Raw genomic sequence first — 14,712 nt, forward strand, 5'->3', positions numbered from 1 at the left:
GAATGAAGAATACTGTCATTGGCATAACTGTGAATAGGATTTGAAGTCTATAAGGCACCATAACATGCAACAAATTACAAGCGAGGAAGCTGGAATCCAAATCAATCACAAAGTGCAAGAGGGAAGCCATAAGATCTAGCTTGTTCAGCAAGCCTCAATGCCAGACACAACTGAATGCCTTTGAAATTGCCAGAACAATGGCTTTCTCCAAATCTTTCCATCATCTGTGTAGAAAGGTGGATTTGATGAGTGATGTCAAATGTAGAAGGAGAATGGCAGACTCCATATTGGTGATTGCTAATTAATTCATAAATTGCCAGGTAGTGAAGAAGCTAACTGTTATTAATCTTCTCCATCGCTTTTGTCTCCTTTTTTAGGTACAGACTTGAAGGCCTGCTTCTTCGTGCTGCTAGGTAGATGCGATACAATTATGGGGCACAAGTTTTGAGTACAACTGGACTAGGAGTCTTAATATCAAAATTAATCAAAGTGCACAACTTAATAAGATGTAGGACTGCCTTTCATTGCAATGACTGTATAGCAATCCTATGGGCCATACTTTCCACAACCATACAATAGCATCAATGGGAATTTTGGCCCATTTTTCCTGCAGGCATACAATGAGGTTCTAGACAACTGTGGAGCAGACATCCCTTGACCTCACCCAATGCTGCAGTTCATCCCACAGATTCAATAGGGCTGAGATCAGGTCTCTGTGGAAGCCAGTCAAGTGTGGTGGCATTCATGTCTACAAACCATGCAGCAGCCTTATGACATGGTGCACTGTCTTGCTGAAAGAGACAATGATCAGTGCTGTAGAAATGCCACAAAGTAGGAAGCAGCACAAAATCAATTTCTTGATATGTACCTTCAAGATGTGTAGAGGCTACTATGACAGTACCACATGATTAAGATGGAATTATTACTGATCTCTTATCAACAATTTCCATTCACATTAGTCAATCATTGTCAGTATTCCAATATTTGTTTTATCTAACATTTCAGTCTTCCAATACATTTCTGACTGAATCAATCTAGAAGACGACTAGATTTTAGTCATCTTCTGGGTCTCTTTCCTGCCATCTAGGCATCAAACATCTGTTTTGCCTTTCCTCTCTCTCTCTTACACACACACACACATTGTTTAAGTGATCATACCACCTTACATTAGCCATGCTCAGACATTCTTGAATGCCAACAATGTTAAATTCCTTTCCATTATCTTCATTTGACAGTGCCTTTAACCTGGCTTTTCAATGAAAGTCTGGCTTCGGCAAAAGTGCCCAGGGAATGAAAGGAAGGTAAGAAAGTGCCATTGCATAAGGGTGGTAACAGACTGGAAGTGTCTAATTATAGGCCAGTCTGTGTGTCATCAGTAGTTGTTAAGATCTTGGAGAAAGTAGTGAGGGACCGTATACAGCATTGGGCAGATGAGGGTAATGTTATCTGTGAGAGTCAACATGGATTTGTGAAAGGGCGCTCTTGTTTTAGCAATATGCTAGCCTTTTATAATAAAGTTACAAGAACATTAGATGAGGGAAAGGCATATACTGCAAGTTTATTAGACTTAGCAAAGGCGCCGCATGATAAGCTGATATTTAAGTTGCAGCACATGGGTCTGGATGTCAGATTGGTCAACTGGATACAGGATTGGCTGTCTGATAGGTATCAGAGAGTTGTGTATGGTGGAGCAGTTTCAAGGAGACAGAGGGTTACAAGTGGGGTCACACAGGGCTCAATACTAGGACCTATATTGTTTAACCTTTATATCAATGACATTGCCAATGGATTGCAAGGGGATATTCAGTTGTTTGCACATGATGCGAAGCTGGGAAGGATTATTAGTAATAGTGCAGATGTAGTAGCCCTGCAAGAGGATTTGAATAAGCTAGATAGATGGGCAAATGAATGGGGTGTCAGTTTAATGGCAAAATGTAAGGTCTTGAGGTTTGGGAAACATCGATGGGATGCTGCATACTCTCTGGGAGGAGTTATACTGGAGGAAGTAGGGGAGACAAGAGATCTGGGGTTGATGATTGATAGAAACCTGAAGTTAAGGGGACCTATTGCAAAGGTAACACAGAGGATTGCTGCAATTATGAGAAGGACACTGACCTGCAGAGATAAGAGGGTTATCATTCCGTTGTATAAGTCTCTGATCAGACCACACCTGGACTATTGTTCTCAGATTTGGTCCCCAGGATTTGAAGGGGATAAATTAACTGTGAAAAGGATACAAAGACGGATGACAAAGATGGTTTCAGGACTGTACAAGGATAGTTATGAGGATCGGCTGAGGGAATGTGGACTGCAGAGTTTGGTGGATAGAAGGAGAGGTGATATGATTGAGACTTTTAAACTGTTGAGAGGTGGTTACAGGGTTGACACTGGGGAGTTCTTTTGCTTGGTTGAACAGCAGGAAGGATGTATGACAAGAGGCCATCCCTGGAATTTACGAAAGGAAACTGTGAGCAAGAGGGTGAGGAGTGGTTTCTTTGCGGGGAAGATGGTTGAGCCGTGGAATGCAATGCCTGATGGAGTGGTGAGGGCGAGAACGGTCAATGAGTTTAAGGAGTGGTATGATAGACTTTGTGTTTCTTGGGGAGGGGGACCTCCCCTCGATGAGTCTTGACAGACTTTATGTTCTTAGGAAGGACCTCCCACGATGAGTCTTTTGACTCCATGGAGGCCTGAATAATAATAATAATAATAAAATAATTCTGCCACTTATGCCATCTGTTCAGGCTGCTAAATTTTCTCAGAACTCATACATATATGAGTTCTGAGAAAATTAAAGAGAAAATGCATATTAAAGACCATATATATATGGTCTTTAATCTCTGATCAAGTGCTTTATTTCTAATATTTCTAACTCAACTGTCAGATCCATAAGTTAAAATTGATTTGTACTCTAACTTGTAACTCCTAGTTTAGTGTTTTACCTAATTTGTCTCTTATTCCATATAAATTTATTCAGCTAGCTCCCCACTATACCAGCTTTGCTTATTCTGTTTCTATTTCCATATTTATATAACCTTCATTTTGTGATCCAAATAAACATCTGAAAAATGCACTCTGCAATGCTTAATGATATGTCATGTTCATGGGGATGCTGCACCAACACAATCGGATGTGTATTCATCAGCCACAGATGAGTTATACAGAAAATTTTCTTTTAAATGTCCACTCAAAGCTAAAACTTTAGCTGAAGTATTATAATCAGTACATTCGCTAAGAGCAGAGGCTAGGGAAATGGCAAGATGAACCACTTAATAATCTAGATTTCAGATGTATGATCATATAAAGTTTTTAATTATATATAATACATAATCCATAAATCCTGTTTTAGAGACCAAACATGGCAGTTTTTTCAAGCCACATCAGACTTCCAATAACCAGGACAGCAGTCATACCACATGATGAAATTCATATGCTACCCAGACATTTACAAACATCATTTAAAAATTATTTTAAAACATCCATGCCTAAGGCAGTATTCAAACCTGCAACCAGCTGGAGGTCAGGTATGGTATGGCATCCAGTCAGCCTATATTGCTGAGGATACTGTACTTCTCTAACAGCATTTCAGAGATGGCAGATGCCTTTTGCAACTGTTTTATTTCTTCTTAGGAACAGTAAATGGCAAAGTGAATCACTTATCCATACCATCCTTCAGTGGGGCAAGGATAACCTAGTCACCTTCAATGCCACCAAAATGCAGTCCTGCCTTTTCTAGTGCAAAAGGAATCTCGGCTCACCTTCCCTCAGTTTCCATAATACACACATCGCCAAACAGTATGAAGTCTCTCACCCTGGACTGACACTTACCTCCAACCTCTCTTGGCACAAACACATCACATCAATAGCTTCCTCTACTTCTAAAAAACTAAGCACCCTTTTTCTGCTCAAGAAGCTATTAACTATATAAGTTAATAGCTTCTTGAGCTATTATTAACCCCCCCAAAGCTACTAACTATATAAATCCCAAATCCTCACATCCTTTGAATACTTGTACACACATCTAGGATGGTGCACCTAACACCTCCTTAAAAATTCTTGATGCAGTCTAGATGAGAGTAATTTGGTTCATTGATGACTCACAGGCTCACTTCAACCTCTATCTCACAGAAGCAATCTTTCAGCTTCTCTTCTACAGGTACTTCCATGGTCACTGCTTCAGTGAACTGGCAAACATTATTCCTCCAGTTACTACTGGACCTGTTAAAACTAGAGTAGCTGTTGTTCAAGAACCCTTTTGTAGTACAACTACAAATTCATCAAACCTGCTTCTTCTTCTCATTTATTCCATCTACCTCTGGAACAACCTTCCTCATGATGTTTTTCCCAACAATTTCAACCTAAAGAAGCTCTTTAAGAAGAACGTCAATAGGTTTCTTCTTTCTCAGTCCTCATCTGCACCTCACACATGCAACTGATGTGCTATCGGTTCTTGTGCCTCTCATGTGTGGGATAAATATATTAAAAAAACAAACAAAAAAGATGGTAATCTAGATTTTAGATATATGATCCCTACCCTTCTTTCCCTACAATAAATTCCATCTATATAATTCTTCTCCATCACAACATGGAAAACACTAATATATTTTCCAACAATTCTTTTTTTTTTATTCCCAATACATTTTGGAACTAGTTTTGGTACCATTATGTACCTATTTTCCCTTACCAAGTTCTAAACTGAGTAATGAGATGAAAAGAACCATTATATGAATGAGGCTTCTAACTGAAGGCAAATTAGATGATGTGATACAGAAGTGGCACAGTTTTTCCACCCATGAACCTAGGTTTTACATCCCACAAGATGGAACTGAACTGCAGAAAACTGCGGCGGCCAGGAACTTGGGTGTGGTTGTGGAGCAGATCCAGAGGCAAGTGTCAGAGATTGTTGCAGGCCTATGAAATTCTCTCTATCCTATGAAAATAGATTCATCGTCTGAAAGCTTCAAAAATTAGTTGACAAGTGAAAAAGAGAAGTTATGATAGAGGCATTAAATTAAAGGGGTTTTATAGAACTGACACTGAGGATGTTTTTCAATACATGGCAAGAAAGGAGAGAACAAGAGATCACCAGTGAAGTTGTGTAAGTGTGTGGTTAGTAAGGGTGTTAGGACAACATTTTTTTTTTTGTTTGTTTGGAGGGTAGTGAATGGGTTGTAGGGGTGGCTGTGAGTGCTTCGTCTAGTGCGTGGATAACGGATCACCCATGATGAGTCTTATGACTCCATGGAGATGCCTGTATAATAATAAAATCCTTGGTAATAATTCAAAACAATGCAATCCATTTTTGTCTGAGGATTAACTTTTTGTTTCTTTGATTGCAAAGTTGATTTTTATGTTTTTTTCCTCTCCAATCAATTACAATGCGATTTTCCCTACCCATCTTTCCTATAACCTGCCAGCCTGCTGGCCAAGTATTTAGCATATCCGCACTCCAGCCAAAAGGCTGCAGGTTCGAATCCTACCATGGGCATGGATGTTTGTGATTGTGGAAATACCAGTGATGGTGGTCATCGGTGGTAAATGGTGTTGATGTAGTTGCGGTCAGTTGGTTGATTGAGTTGGTGGAGACAGAGCTGTAGAGCAGGTTTCCTCCCGGGATGAGTCGATGGACTTCCTGGAAGTGTCAAATAATAATAATAATAATAACGTACAGTAACTTATGTCATGTTGATAAATTGATTTTAAAGTGATACACTGATTCACCAAAAGCAATTACCATTATGGCATTTAAAAAAAAAAAAGTAACGAATAATCAATCAGCGTTCTTCTAATGTAGCTGATTAAGATAAATGCAAGAACCAGAATCTAAACTACTACATCTTGTGGCATGATCCCAAGCAACTCCTTTGTTTTAAAGTTCAAGATTGTGCACTGATATGTGACACTCAAGTTACGTGAAGTTTAAAAAGTTGTCCGAAAAGTACATATAGGTTTATTATATGAAAAATAAACCAACCTATCGAAATTTGTGCATTGCACTTAGGATCACATCAAAACTGCATATGTAAATAAGACTTAACAACCGCTTTAATACAATTCGAAACTCTCACAATTTATTTTAATTTTCATTTCCTATATAAGTAATTAACTTCTTATACCTACTAAGCACACTAACTTACCTACCTTCTATTATTACAAACAGCAACCAGTCACACGCTGCACTATGATCGCTGTTTGAAACTTCAAAATGTGGGAAGCGGAAAAAGGTAACACTGGCTACTAGGTGGCTTCCGTGATTCCATGCTCAATATCCTTAATACCTCTGATAATAAATATATACATGGGAAGACAGAGGATATAAAAGCATCATTGACTATATAATAGTGGGAAAAAACTAAAGAAGATAGCAAGAAATTGCAGAGTATACAGAGAATGAAATATTGACTCAGAGCACTATTTATTAATCAGTACTATTAAGATCCAGAACCAGAGAGATAGAAACAATACAAGAACACAAAAACAAAAGCAGGAGCAATTTAAGATAGAACTGTTACAGCAAGATAGTATCAGAGAACTATATCACAGAAGACTTACAAATCATACAAAGACATTTACTAAAATAAAGAGACAAAAGACTTCATTTCGGTGAAACAAAATTATATAAATCAAGTGAATATTAAATCCAGCATTATTTCAAATCCGAATGCAGAAACTATGAACGTTTCGCACGAAATTTGACCAGAGAGTTTACGGGAATATACTGACAGAGAGCTTACCGGAATATACAAAGAAAATAAATGAAGACACAGATATAGAAAATGAATAGCAAAGCATTAAAGAAATACTAAAACAAGCAGCATATGAAGCATAGGAACGAAACTGCGAACTAAAAGGAAAGGATTCAGATCCTGAAATCCAAGAAACTTACCATAAATGGTTTGACGACAGAACCATAGGAAATCAAATAGAATATAAAAGAATCAGAGCAATAACAAGAAAAGAAACCAGGAAATTCAGAAGTCAAGACTTGGAAAATGTGTATCAAGATTAAAGCATGACATAAATGGACCTCAACTAAAGAGGTATAAAATCATTAAAAGAATGACTGAGAAAACAAAGGATGATCTACAATTATAAAACCCCTTCACAAAAGAATGGACCAATAACTCCACCCAGCTTCTTTGAACAATAATAATCAAACTGAAATAAAACAAGTGATAAGTCAAGAAACAAATGAAGAACCAATACAGTTAAATGATCTTAAGAAAATATTGGAAAAACTAAAAAATAGAAAAACTACAGGAGAAGATGGAATAAATTCAGAACTATACAAATACAGCTCTAAACCCGGCTTGTCCAACCCGCGGGCCGCATGCGGCCCAGGACGGCTATGAATGCGGCCCAACAAAAAATCGTAAAATTACAAACTTTATGAGATTGCGACTAAAAATACCATTAATAATACTACAAATACAATTTTAACATGCTATTAATTTATAAGCGATGAATTTTTGAATTTAACATTCTTTAACAATGAGAGATTCATAAAATCATTCTCAAATAATTGTATTTATTCAAAATTGCCGCCCATGCGAGTAGTTAGGGCGGCAATTCTTGCAGGCAATAGATATCTCTCTATGTGCGCCATGGGTACGCTGGTACAGCTTTCAGTGTGCAATTGTAAACAGTCGAGTTGACACCGAAGAAAGGTGCAGACGTTACGTGTGTTTGTGGCGAGTAATTTTTTTAGTAGTAAAAATTCGGCGATTTGGTGATTATTAAACCTTGCTTTCTAATTTTCAATCTATTTTTTTTTTTAATTCCACATTGGCTTCCACAGCGTCTCCAAAGAAAATCGAACCAAAAAAAAAAAAAAAAAATTATAGAAGAAAGAAGATTGTTCTACGAAAAGTGGACAGATGACTACTTTTTTGTCGAGGCAAATACTAAGGCAATCTGCTTAATTTGTAGGGAATTTTTGCCAGGTTTCAGACTACAATTTCAAAAGGCATTACATGCAACAACATGCTGCGAAATTTAGTGCGTATGAAGAAATGTGTCGTAAAGACAAAATAGCAAAACTGAAATAAAAGTCTGTCATCTCAACAAAGTTTTTTTTTAAAAAAATAACAACTGAAACGGGTCTATTGTAAAAGCTAGTTTGTGGTTGCAAACCTGATAGCAAAAAAATCAAAACAGTATGCCGATGGTGAGCAATATATGGAAAACATGGCAGATATAATTTGCCCTGATAAAAAAAAGGAATTTTTATAAAATTAGTTTGTCTCAACAGAATATAGCCAGGCGAATTGATGAAACAGGAAAATCTATCGAAAAAGGTTTGGAGAGTAGAACTGTTAATTTTAAATTTTATTCTTTGGCGATAGACGAAAGTACTGATACAGCTCAATTGACAATTTTTATTAGACATATTGATGACGAATATAATATCATTGAAGAAATGGCTTCTTTAGTGCCATTGAAAGACACAACTAAATTAAGAGAAGCAGTGATAAATACGTTAAAGCGATTTTCTTTGTCCATTGTGAACATATTCTGGTATAGCTACTGACGGTGCCCCAGCGATGATAGGTAAAAGAGATGAACTTGTAAAATTAATAGAAGACGATGCAATTGCCTACCAAAATTTACGTATGATGAAATATCACTGCATAGTACCCCAAGAAAATTTATCCGCAAAAGCTTTAAAGATGGAATAACGTCATGCAGATTGTCATCAAGGCTGTAAATTTCATAATGGCCAAGGGATTGAATCATTTCCAGGAATTCCTTAAATTTATGGATGCTGACTATGGGGACATCATTTACTTTTCAGAAGTAAATGATGGTTAAGTCGAGGTAAAATGTTGAAAAGATTTTATGATTTGCGAAATAAAATCAAGTCGTTTATGGAATCAAAAACAAAATTTGTGCCAGAACTTGACGATGAAAACTGACTCACAGATTTGGTATTTTTAGTAGACTTGATCGCTCATTTAAATGAGTTAAATATGTGTCTTCAAGGTGAAAATCAACTGATCAATACAATGTTTCAAACTGTAACAGCGTTCGAAATGAAACTGAAACTATGGCAATCTCAAATTAAGGCAAACAATTTTATGCATTTCGAAACGTTGGCTAAACACGGTCCTGTGAACAACGAAAAATATGCATCCTTGCTTTTCGATTTGATACAGGAATTTGAGAACAGGTTTCAAGATTTCCGGAAAAATCATCAATCTTTTGGTATATTCGCGACTCCATTTTCAGTCGACATAAACATATTACCTGCAAATTTTCAAATGGAATGCATAGACCTACAATCTGACATTCATATTTAAAAAATTTGATCATGTCCACTGAAAGCGAGGATACATCTCAGGGAAGATGTATCCTCGCTTCACAATCATGCCTTATTCATGTGATCGCTATTTGGAAGCACCTACATTTGTGAGCAGCTATTTTCAAGAATGAAGCACACGAAGAATAAAACTAGAACCAAAATATATGATGAGCACCTTCAGAACTCACTGAGAATTGCAACTACTTCCATCGAACCAAATATCGAAGCATTGGTGTCTCAAAAACAATGTCAATCATCTCAACAATTTCATGTTGCTGTCTTCATATCTTTTACTTTCATAATAAAAAATTCATGAATTGCAACTACTTCCATCGAACCAAATATCGAAGCATTGGTGTCTCAAAAACAATGTCAATCATCTCAATAATTTCATGTTGCTGTCTTCATATCTTTTACTTTCATAATAAAAAATTCATGAATTGCAACTACTCCCATCGAACCAAATATCGAAGCATTGGTGTCTCAAAAACAATGTCAATCATCTCAATAATTTCATGTTGCTGTCTTCATATCTTTTACTTTCATAATAAAAAATTCATGAATTAATGAAGTGTAAATTACTTAAATATGTTAACTATATATTCTACGTTTTTTTGCTCATCAGCTATCGTTAGTGTTAGTGTATTTTATGTGTGGCCCAAAACAACTCGTCTTCTTCCAATGTGGCTCAGGGAAGCTAAAAGGTTGGACACCTCTGCTTTAAACCTTTCAGTTACGATTAATTAAATTCCTAAACAAAATGTGGGAAGAAGGAAACATCCCACAAGAATGAATGAAAGCAATAGCCATAAACATATTCAAAAAGAGAAAGGATTGCGGAAACTGCAGAGGAATATCCTTATTGAATACGTGCTATAAAACATATCTAGGTAAAAGTAAATTAACACCATGGCAGAGAAAATTATTGGAGTAGAACAAAGCGGATTTAGAAAGAAAGATCCTGCATAGATCCCACATTTACACTCAAACAAATTATAGAAAAAAGAATAGAATTTAACCTGCCAGCATAATTTAACCTTTCTGGATTATGAGAAAGCATAAAATCAAATGAACAGAAAAAAATTAATGAACATACTGTGTGAATCGAAAGATCCAACTCAAACCACACAAGCAATAGCAAATATAATGGAAGAAAGCTATATTAAAATTAAAAGTAATAATGAAACAACCGAAAAAATTTAAATCAATAGAGGTCTCATTCAAGGAAGTGGATTCTCATCAATATTCTTCAGTATACTAGGGTGGTCTGAAAAGTTACCATCTAACAATGAAAAAACAAATTTATAATTTCAAAATTCTTTCTATTTTTCAACATAATCTCCCGTAAGACTAATACATTTATTCCATCGATGCTCCAAAGCAATTATCCCTTCCCTGTAGTGGTTCTCAGTAAGATCTGCAAAATACTCCTCTACAGCTGCAATCTCCTCTTTATTCGAAGAAAAACGCTGACCAGCGGGGAAGCATTTTAGTTTTGGGAAGAGATAGAAGTCAGAGGGAGCCAAGTCTGGGGAATCGGATGGATGTTCGAACAATTCATAGTGCAGATTCCTTAATTTTCCCATTGCCAAAACACTTTTGTGGGCAGGTGCATTATCCTGATGAAAGATGATTTTTTCTTCTGCAAACCAGGTCTTTTCTCACAAATTCTTTCGTCTTCTTCTTCTTCTACGCGTTATTCCCGCTTCCCATGCAGGGTCCGCGTGTTACTTTAGATGCGACTTCTTGTTAGTACTACTCCCAACCGACCCGTCGCCTGATCTGCCGCTGGGGGGATATATTTTTGACTGTGGAGGCGTATGTTCATGGGGCCGGTTTGCTTGTTTGCGGGATGAAAAACGCCAGATAAACTGGCGGAAAAAACCCTACTGACCACGCCCAAGACCGACTAACTTGGCTATGCCTGAGGAAGATCCTCAAATTCCTCACGTCTACAACGGGAATCGAACCTGGGACACTCCTTCCCCAGGCATATGGTTGCGAAGCGCAAAGCCACTAGGCTAACCGCGCGGTTCACAAATTCGTTCGTCTAGTCTGGTTAAAAGATCGAAACAATATTCCCCGGTTACTGTTTTACCCTTTTCAAGATAATTAATAAATAAAATGCCTTTAGCATCCCAAAACACCGATGCCATCACTTTTTATTGCTGATGGAACCGACTTTGTCTTCTTTGGCACTGAACAACCGGTTTCTGTCCATTCTTTTGATTGCTGTTTGGATTCTGGTGTGTAACCGGTCAAGTTATTTTTGCTGAAAATGAAGACCAAGTCTTATCCATACTAATAAATTAACGCACAAAATCAGTTTTATTCTTGTTAAAACGCTCCAAGCAGAAATTTTCATGAGTGCGTTTTTGATCTGCTGTGAGCAAGCTTGGCACTCATCTTCTGCAAAAGTTTTTCATTTGCAATTCTTCATGCAAAATATGCTTATAGTCTCAGTAATTTCACATACGTTGAATTTCTGGCCATCCGATACCATATAGTGCACTTGATCAATGATTTCTGGTGGTGTTACACTTTTTTGGACATCCTTCACGTGGATCATCTTCAAGGCTAGTACGGCCACATTTAAACTCGTCACCCAAATTCTTAATTGTCAACACCGAAAGGGAAAAGTGCCCACAAACTTTTATGAACTTCGAATGAATTTCGTTTGGCGTTAAACCTTCTTTTACAAAGAACTTTATAACCGCACGATATCCAATTTTATTCATTTCAAGGGATACAGACAACAATTTTGCTTCAGATAGCTGTATAAAAGAAACTATTTGCTTCATAGAATGACTTGCAATTTCTCGTGGATGCTTATGACAGATGTACCAACTTAGAAAAAAAATCGTACCGATAGTGTTGCCATTTTATGGTCGAGACCGAGAACTTTTCATACCACCCATGTGTATATATATGTTAAAGATACTAAGCTATTTTAAACCTGGTTTTACTCCAATACCCCAACTAAGCAAACAGACAAACAAGTCAAGTTTGCGCCTGCACGTATTGCGAGTCTAGCTGACCCTCAAAGTAGTGCAAGTCAAGGCAACTCATGGTAAAGGTAGAATAAGCTCTGATCACTATTCTTAATATTTACCCTTAATGCACAGCCCATCTCCTTGAGGAGATGTATGATGCTATGTATTAAAGGCAAGGGAGCCACTCAGTATTACTGAAATCTTGGTATTTCTAGCCTGGCTCCCACTGATGGACCTCAATAAAGGTTAAATTAAATTATTATACGGTGTATAATAATAATGAAGATACTGATGATATATATATATATATATATATATATATATATATATATATATATATATATATATATATATATATGTGTGTATATATATATATATATATATATATATATATATATATATATATATATATATATATATATATATATATATATATATATGTGTATATATATATATATATATATATATATATATATATATATATATATATATATATATATATATATATATATATATATTATATATACAGGGTGTTCGGGATAAATTTGACATATTTATAATTAATTATATTTTTCCATAAGTTACATGTATTAACACACACTTCTCTTCATTTAAAAGTTTGGACCCATCTTCATTCACATACAAGATGTCAGAAAGGATGGATAGCTGGAACCCACCTGATATTACGACTGCTGCCCAATGCTCCCTGAATACAGTAAAAACAATCAGGCATGAACTAGAGACTTGCAATGGTGACTACGAGGATGTAGCAAGAAGAAAGATCCCTAGCAGACGATCTGATTGCGTTCGTACAGCAGAATTCCTCGCAAATCTGCAGGAACAGGTGTTGAAGAACCCTGGCATTGGAATTCGGGCTTTGTTCGTGGAGTTGCTAACTGTAGTCAAGCCCTGGATAACAAGGGTAGCCAATGGTAGGCCGTATGTATGGCAGCAGGATTCGGCCCCTTGCCACACCTCTGGGAAAAGTCAAAAATGGTTGTCTGAATATTTCTACGACTTCACCAGTCCAAATGTTTGGCCTCCAAACTCCCCAGACCTTAACCCCATGGATTATTTTGTATGGGGCGCAGTTGAAAAAGACACCAATCGCACTTCCAGTAATACAAAAGTCCAGTTAATGGATAAAATTAAAACAGTTTTTGCGGCCCTTCCCAGGGAGACTGTAGCATCAGCTTGTTCGAGGTTCCGAAGCAGAATTGAAGCTGTGATCGATGCTAATGGTGGTTATTTTGAGTAAATCTTGTTGATAGTATTGTAATTAACTCTGCCTGTAATGTTTTTTTGTCAATTCATTAAATTTAATAGATACAAAGAAGATTTTCTTTTTCCTTACGAAACTGTCAAATTTATCCCGAATATATATATATATATATATATATATATATATATACATTAGATTCAAAAGCACTATAAACCTAGCAACAGCAAAGCAAACACAACAGAATACCACTCCATATGATAGGAAAACTATTGGGAACTTAAGGAAGAACAAAGAAATAATAATTATGAAAGCAGACAAGGAGAATGCCACCGTTATCCTTAACTCAAAAGACTACATTAAGAAGTTAAATGTCTATCTGACAGTTCCACGTACAAAATCCTCACCAGAGACCCTGCAATGAAGAACCACAATGAGACAAACTTCCTGATCCGTAACATGAATACTTGGCCTGAAGAACTAAAACGAAAACTTAAATCCTCACATCCCATTACTCCTAGACTGTACGGGGTGCCTAAAGTGCATAAAGAAGAAGTGCCACTTCGTCCGATTGTGGATGGCAGGTCCTCCCCAACGTACCTATTGGCTAAGCACCTAGCGAATTTACTTAAAGATATTAAATATATAGAAGCTGCAGTCTCAAATAATAATATATATGCATAATAAAATAAAGACTTATTGTTGCATAGACCATATATTTATAACGTACTTAAGCTCTTACAAATTGCCTACCGGTTTCGCTAGTAACTGACTAGCTTTCTCAAGGCTTGCATAGTACAAAAATAGGTAAATGCCAAAAAGGTTTAAAAATACAAAGAACCGTTCGTACCTGTTAGGTAGCTAGGGTGACACGTTCGCGTGACATAACTACTCAGCATCATGAACACGCGTTACATGCAAACGCGTAATATGATTATTTGCGTACTGTAGCTCTGTTGAAATGAGGGAGTTAACTAGATTTTTCAAGTATCGTTCAGAATGACTCCTTGATTTCTGTTTAGGTTACTTCCCGTTACTTCTGTTACATAAATTAGAGCAAATGGGTTTGGATCCAAAGATGATTTGGATTAAAGGATGGCTGGCGGACAGATATCAAAGAGTGGTTTACGGAGGAGCTGAGTCCAGGAAAAGGCAAGTGACTAGTGGTGTACCTCAGGGCTCAGTTCTTGGTCCTCTAT

At 36.8% G+C, this 14,712-nt stretch overlaps 1 protein-coding gene across 1 annotated transcript in view; it reads right to left on the reverse strand.

Moving 5' to 3' along the window:
* Positions 1-6,310, reverse strand: part of Cse1 (chromosome segregation 1) — a 439,186-nt gene extending 432,876 nt beyond the window's left edge. Inside the window, exon 1 of the mRNA XM_090402147.1 lies at positions 6,142-6,310. The gene's annotated coding sequence lies outside the window, so the exon portion shown is untranslated. The remainder of the gene's footprint in view (positions 1-6,141) is intronic.
* Between the last annotated feature and the right edge of the window lie 8,402 nt (positions 6,311-14,712).

The sequence above is a fragment of the Typopeltis vanoorti genome, chromosome 12 (genome assembly GCF_054136105.1).
Source record: "Typopeltis vanoorti isolate ZY-2024b chromosome 12, IOZ_Tvanoo_1.0, whole genome shotgun sequence".
NCBI classification, from domain to species: Eukaryota; Metazoa; Arthropoda; class Arachnida; order Uropygi; family Thelyphonidae; genus Typopeltis; species Typopeltis vanoorti.